The 7,658-nt window shown below is 32.1% G+C and overlaps 1 long non-coding RNA gene across 2 annotated transcripts in view; it reads right to left on the bottom strand.

Annotated features, from left to right (window-relative positions):
• Nucleotides 1-4,406: 4,406 nt before the first annotated feature.
• Nucleotides 4,407-7,658, bottom strand: part of LOC111369897 — a 4,352-nt gene continuing 1,100 nt past the window's right edge. Inside the window, exons 3-4 of one of the 2 annotated variants that reach the window (XR_002698327.1) lie at nt 5,010-5,090; nt 4,407-4,920 (exon numbers count right to left, since the gene is read on the bottom strand). This is a non-coding gene — a long non-coding RNA (uncharacterized LOC111369897). Of the gene's footprint in view, nt 5,091-7,658 lie in introns of both variants that reach the window. The other variant, XR_002698326.1, reaches the window with a different exon arrangement.

The raw sequence follows: 7,658 nt of genomic DNA, 5'->3' as shown, positions 1-7,658 counted from the left end.
CCCCCCCCCCCCCCCCCCCTTTTTTTTGCAAACTAAAACAATAACAATGAATTAACTACAAACAAATTAACAACGACTCAATGAATAAGAAAGACAAGACAAACAATGAAAACAAGGATTAAGACTCAAAATAACAAGAACGCGAAAAATGAAGAAATAAAAAAATTAACAAAACGCGGAAAACTAAGAAACACAAGACTCAATGAAAGAAAACAAAAGATATAACATGTTAATTGGAGCCTGTGCTCTAATACCAACTGATGCAACTCTCGTAGCAGCGTTGACAATGAAACCCACAACAAGATTGTTCCAAAAACCCAGAAAAGTCAAATTAAAGGTTTAGAGATTGAATCCCAAATTAATGAACCAACAAATCCAACAAGAACATTGCTTGAAGGACCCCTTGATTACATAATCCAAGACTCACACCCGAGTCGTAGAATGCCACAAAATTATGACCCTTGATAAGTTCAATTGATCAATGAAGAATGGAGAAGAAAGTACAATAGTCTCTCTATTAAAATTCTCTCAATATAATGTATAAAGTGCCTAAGTTTACAATGAAAGAAAATAACCTATATTTATACTCGTTGCCAAAAAAACTCTATAATCTAGTAAAAACGTGTAAAGACTCGTCAAGATTACAAAAATATGGATGGAAAATAAAATCTTACAAAATATGGAAAAAACTGAAAGGAAACTTTTGCTCAAATTTTGTAACATGTGTACATTTCCATTCGGTCGCATGGAAGGAACCTTTAGAGCCCAAATGTTCCTTGCCTGGGTGCGTGTGGCCGCAGGCACATTACAACCATGCTGCCGCATGGTTGCTCATTCGACCTCTTTTTTTGTCAACTTGTATTGAGTTGATCCACTTTGATTTAGTCCTCGATCCGAACATGAAACTTGCCTCGATTTACGTTTCGAACGTCATCCCGTCAATAGTTGATTGAACTAGTAACCCCATCGCTAGTTTCACCCACTTTCCTCTCGATCGCGTCATCAGTCCACCTTCGATTATCAACTGGTCTCGTTCCGCACTAGTCTTCGTCGGTGATGTGATCCGAGGCATAAGGCAGAACCGGACAGAATCTAGGCGATTTCGAGAGTTTCCTTAATGAATTACAATTGCAATCTTTTAGTTTTTTTAGGCATCTTAGAGTTATGTTTTCCTTTTTAACATAGGATTCAAATATTTTATTCTGTTTCCGACTTTATTCTAGTCTTAGTATTAATAGGAAATTTATTCTACATTGTAACGAAGACTTTTATGATGAATTGAATGAAATTTTTCCTCTCGAAGCTTTTTGTTACAAAATATCAAACTTACCAAGATTTTATGTCTTGTGGCGTTCAAACAAAATATCGGGTTGATTTCTTTGGGTTGTGTAATCAAAAGATCATTCGCATCGCTATTACCGTTGGGTTGTTTGATTCATTAATTTTTTGAATCAAATCCACAAATCCAGGTATAATTTTGAGGCTTTGTGATCAAGAGGTTGTTGGTGTAATATACCTTTAATTGCTTAGTTCATCGATTAGAGATTAAATCCTAAACCTTGATCGTCATTTGGACGTTCTTGAGATCTGGTGTCAATTCTTGTGGGTTCGATTGCAACCTTGCTAACCGAGTTTGTGATGTGATCCAGATTGCGCCTCAAATTATGAAATATTTGATGTCTATTGGCGTGAGATTGAAGCCAAGAATTGAGCTTAATCGGAGGCCGATTGGGGTTGCTCAGGCTGTCAATCTCATGTTCAAGGTATGCAGATCAAAGAGGTGGAGGTTGGCAACCCAAAATGTGGATACTAATTTTAATTAATATATGGATAATTAATTTTATATGTATTGCATATTATAATGAACTCATTTATTGCTTGTCAACTCACTGTGAATGGCCATAAGTATGCAAGTGTCATTTTTTAAAATTCCATTTTTCTTTTCAAATTTATTTTCAATCGCACATTTAATGGTTCCATAACTTGTATTAACTTTTTTAACTGCATATTTTATCAAATTTTATTAAATTTTACAAAAAATATAAATTTTAACCAAACCAACCATACAAGGACTTCTGAATTGTTTTTTTTTCTCCTACGAATTTTTAACGGATCATAACTCAATAACATATTTGGTGTATGCTATAACCTAAGTACCTAACTTAATATTTATTAATTACAGGAAGAACAAAGGTAACACAAGCATAATATAAGTGGATGACTCAGAAGATCGTACACTTCATTACTTTTTTGTTGATGACAAAAATATGCAGTTAATTTAGACAACAAGATCTACAAATACCTTTGGTTAGTGCATGCATTAGTGCTGTTATATGTTCCTCTTCTTACCCAACTCGCTCCATTAGGTAAGAATTATACCTACACCCCCACCCCACTCCCACTCCCACTCCCACTCCCACTCCCACTCCCCTATTAATTCTAGAAGGATTATATTTTTGGATTTTGAATTAATTTATTGGAAATAATTTTATATAGCACCAACGTAAATAGCATGCAACGATAATTATCAGACTCGACCCGAAAAAATCAATGGGTCATGGACCTTGGCTAAATTGGTGGACCAGTTGTTCAACCTATGGATCATTGCTAGACCGTAATATTTATTGAAAATATTTTATAAAACAAAAGATAACAATTTATTAAATTATATATTATAAATATATATTCCATGTCAAATGGTTAAGGTTGTGATATCTCATGTCAAATGCCTAGGTTTGAAGCTCTCCCTCTTCATTTGCTGAATGTACTAATTAGAGCAATTGGATAGTGCCATCCGATTCATCGATTATATGATTGATTCATCGATTATATGATTTATTTACCGTAATCTATCAATTAATGATATTTACATACTCACCACTAAACTATGCCTTATACATAGGTTTTTGCCATTGATATTTACATTCTCACCACTAAACTATGCCTTATACATAGGTTTTTGCCATTGTTTTAGTCTCCGTTTCGTAAATTGTAAATATTTTATAAAGAGAAATAATATTGGTTTTGATGAAATATTTGAATAATAATGAAAAATATTTACAAATGTGTAATTGAAATTAATTTTTGTCATTGACTAAAATTTTTAACCTATTATAATTTGGCAGCGAAACAAAGGCTTATGGTTGCTAAACATGCTTGTGCTACATAACATTAATCTTATTTTATTATATCATCTTAGTTCTCGCATCATGATTACAATATAAGAGCATTTTTAACAGACTCTTTATTTTTAAAGATATTCATAATGAATAATATGTTTATATTAAAAAGTAAAATTTTAACATACTCCAACAAAATTTGGCAACTCAAAAATAAATCAAGAATCCTAAGTTTTTGGAACAGTCGATCAATATTGCTCTTCTTTTTCATGTCATTTTCTTTAACAATTATGTTAGATAAAAACATAAAATTAATATTCTTATGGAAAATGAATATTTATAAAATTAAGAATTTTTTTTTTGGATGAAATTAAATTATTCTCAAATTAATTAAAGATTTTATGGACTAAAGAGACGTTAGATAAAAACATAAAATTAATATTCTTATGGGAAATGATTATTTATAAAATTAAGGTTTTTTTTTTTTTTTTTTGGTGAAATTAAATTATTCTCAAATTAATTAAAGATTTTATGGACTAAAGAGAAAACGTCTATAATAGTCGTTTCTTGAAAGCCTAGACGAATAGGAAGTCTGTCTTCCCATCTTATTTCCTAACATACATTCCCAAGCCCAACCAATTTTACAACCAAAAAAGGGGGAATAATTGATTTAGAGATGGAGGTATAATTTTGTCATGCTCGGCTTGCAATTTTTGGTGGGGTCAGCAAAGCCAACCTCTTTCAAAAATATAATAGTTCGACATGACCTGACCCCTATCTATGGATTCACATTCATAATTTATTATGGTATAATGGGGTAATTATTTTCCATAAAAATTGAGAATTTTATTTGTAGTATAAACAAATTCACGAGTAACTTCAAATATTTACTTGAATTATGCCTTCTTAATGAAACATAACGTATTTGCTTATTTAACATTTTCACTGTCGATAGATTATGCATTCTAAAACTTTTGCATCACAAAATATAGAACAAAGTAATGCCATTGCTATATATCAATGGTGGTCCCAAATCCACTGCTGCCTAGACTCTTGGAAGCATCGATGGTGCTAATATTATGAAGATTTTGTTTGATAAAGTTTTCATTTAGCCCGTTTGTCTAATATTGAAGTAGAAAAATGAGTTTGCAATCGTGAATTTTTTAAAACACACAAAATTAAAAAAAAAAAAAAAAATACAGTGCAATTTCATTTCATCAGACTAAGATGGGTACAACTTTTGATCCATGAACGGCCACACTTTGTTATTGCACTTCACCAACCCAATAGTTCAAGCATTCTCTACCTCCATCACGATCAAACAGGAAAAATCATACAAAAAGTAAAGCATCAGGTATCAAAAATTTCCACCCATTATCACCAATTCGAAAATTGAAAACTTTTCTCCTTCATATCTTTTCCGGTTATACTTTTCTACGAAGGACAAACATAAAACAATAGCTCTACCCGAAAAGAAAAAAGAAAAAAATAAATGAGTATACAAAGACATAAACATATACATACTGACAGTAAAGCATTGAGTTTCAGCACATTTACACTGCACAATCACCAATCAAATTCAAAACATCCCTTTATAATATCTTTTCCATTCTCAATTCCAATTTCTTCGCCAATCACAAGCATAAAACAACTCGCTATTAATGGAAAAATCATACAAAAATACGGAGAGTGTGAGAGGTTTGGACCTGAGTAGCAAAATCTTCGAGAATGCCTTCTTTGCTAATGCCATGTGCGAGGCTTAGCTGTTTCCCGAACTCCATTGGAGAGTATATACCTTTACCTGCTTGAATGCATACAAATTTTGGAAGTTAGGGTTCCAGTTCTGCGATCTGAAGAAAGAAATCATGAAGAGAAGGACGAGAAAAAAACCGTAAAGCCCAAAAACATCTTGCCGATATGGAAACAAACGGTAAACCTATCCACCATACCTAGGATTCATAGCCAAAAAATCTGCACAAGATGTCAAGAAATTAGAGCAGAGAGAACTTTTTTTTTTTACACAATTCTTCCTTCCATTTAAAACAGGCTACTATAATATTCGGCCTAGCGGTGAAAGACATCAAAAAGAAACCATGAATTGCAAATTTTAAACACTACTATTGCATTTATTTTCTTGTAGTCGGACTTGAAAAAAAAAGGACTTTTTCTGCTCTCTTTAAGTCGGACATCAGAAAATGCTTCTCGAAGGTTAAGGGTGTAGTTTTGTTCCTTGAATTCTATCTCAAATAGCGTCAAGATTTTTGTTGAGTCCAATTAGAAACATCTATAGCCTCTTCCTTTCTACAATTTGCTTGTATCTAATTCCATCTTCAGGACATCTCCATGGGAATTCCTCGTACAGATCGAACTGCTACCAATTAGAGCAGAAAGAATAGCGAGAGAGAAAGACATACAAAAAGAAGGAAAAAAAAAATTGACAAGAAGATAAAAAAAATCTGCATAGTGCTTCGAATTTTTTTTATAATGAGTATGAGCTGGGAAAAGAAGTGGGTAGAGTTCATTTTGGGTAATACTTGTCATGAATGGGTAAAACCATTTATTAAATTAGCAATATCTGTTAGTTGTTTTCCAGGTCAAGAAGTTTTACACTTGGAGCTTATTAAAGCTTGAACATCATGATTGTTTAAACTTTTTGCAATAGACATTGTTTTATATAAGAATCTGCAAAAAAATTTAGGAGTTTCTAGACATTTGGTTAATTTCCACATTATGTCTATATATTTGATTGCTGAGGAATGTTACTTTCTTGTAATTAATTGCAGTTTTTTTCCAAATACAGAGAAATATGTTTCATTACTCATTGAAGATGATGATGCTGAAGTTGTAGAGAAAAGAAATAAGGATAATCTAATTAGTGCTGCAACAAGTCTACTCTTTTTTTTCTTTTTTTCATTTTTTTTTTTTTTTTGGGTTTACTTACAGGACCAAGTTTAAGAAGAGGAAACTTATAGGACCGGAGGTTGCTATTAAGGTCATTTCTTTGGCTCTGTCGAGCAGTTAACTGTAAGAATGAAGCTTGCTTGTTAATGCTTAAACGACATGAGTATTGACTTTTTCAGAAGTTATAATGGTGAATAAATACTGAAAGTGAATGGATGAATTGATCAATGGTTAAAAAGCATATAATTTGATAGTGGTTCAGTATTTATGTATTCTATTGTTCTTGTAGTTTAATATCATTTGTTTTTAACTAAACCAACTCAAGACTATTATTTGATGTTGACACTTAAGAAGGAAGTTTCTATATATCAGGAATTGATTATTAGCTAATTGAATATATTGATGAAAGTACAAATGCGATATGTTAGGCCTCTGTAGAAATAACCACTTGTCGTGCCTATATTATGCTATATACTGATACTGTCGACGAGCTACCCTAGAGAACTTGAAGAAGTCATGTTAGGTATTAAAGTAAATAAAACAAAATTGAAAGCTAAAGAAAGAAACAAAAATAATATAGAATAAGGTTTGTGGTTATGGACGTTGGAGAGTTTGACGCTAAGAGTGTGTTTGATTGACATGGAAAATATCACCTAGAAAAGAAAATATTTTCCATCTTTTGTGGAAAATAAAAATCACCTCTACCCAAAGAAAATATTTTGCTTAAAAACAAGGAAAATTAGGCATATTTTCAAAAGTTGGAAAATGTTTTCCATGGAAAAAAATAGCAATCAAACACTCCAAGTAGAAATTTGGGTGAAAAACTGATATTTTTCATGGAAAATAAATGTAATCAAACACACATTTGTCTCTCTTGGAAAAGTGAATAAAGCTCATAGCATTGTATTTAATATGTTAGGGTGATTACTCTTTAGCGTTGCGTTTAAGATATTATGGTGATTACTCTTTCGTAGAATAGGATGTTGAAGGAGAGATGTCGGATGATAGTAGCTTTTACTGTTTCTTAAACATTTATGATGAAAGTGGAAGCCCAAGTTTTCTATGCATCAGCCTCTTAATATACTTCTAATTTTAGATATTTACTTGTGCATCTATACAGAGAGAATAATACATGTAAAGGGAAGAATAAAGTTTTGGAATGGACAGAAAGTAATTACACAATTTGGGGATTTTTTTGAACATCAATTAATCCTAAAAAGGAAAAGGTAAAGAAGTAGAGTGCGAGAATTCGAAAAAAATGGGTAGAAGATAGTGACAAGGAACATCATGAAGAAAACTTGGGCTCAAACAAGTCTTGGCTCTTAAGAAGTTTATTGTGGGCTCAAGATACATAAAAATTCTCGTAAACAAAATAATTAAGAAAAAAATAGGTAAACCCATACGTGAGAAAGAATTATACTTAGACTTGAGCTGTGTGAGATGGTTAATTGAAGTTGTCAGAGAGAGAGAGAGGCCATGGCGCATATCAGTGCGAGAATAGTGATAGAAAATTTTAACAAAGCATTGACTCTGGCCATAAATGAGTGACCATCAATTCCATTTCAGATTAAACCATCAAATGTCAAAAGTTTTCCTCCGTGAGTACGAGGTTGTAAAATCCGAAAGCAATTTTTTTTT

The sequence above is a fragment of the Olea europaea genome, chromosome 20 (assembly GCF_002742605.1).
Source record: "Olea europaea var. sylvestris chromosome 20, O_europaea_v1, whole genome shotgun sequence".
Classification (NCBI taxonomy): Eukaryota; Viridiplantae; Streptophyta; class Magnoliopsida; order Lamiales; family Oleaceae; genus Olea; species Olea europaea.
Note: the sequence above shows the minus strand (reverse complement) of the source record. Positions and strands in the feature narration are given on the sequence as shown.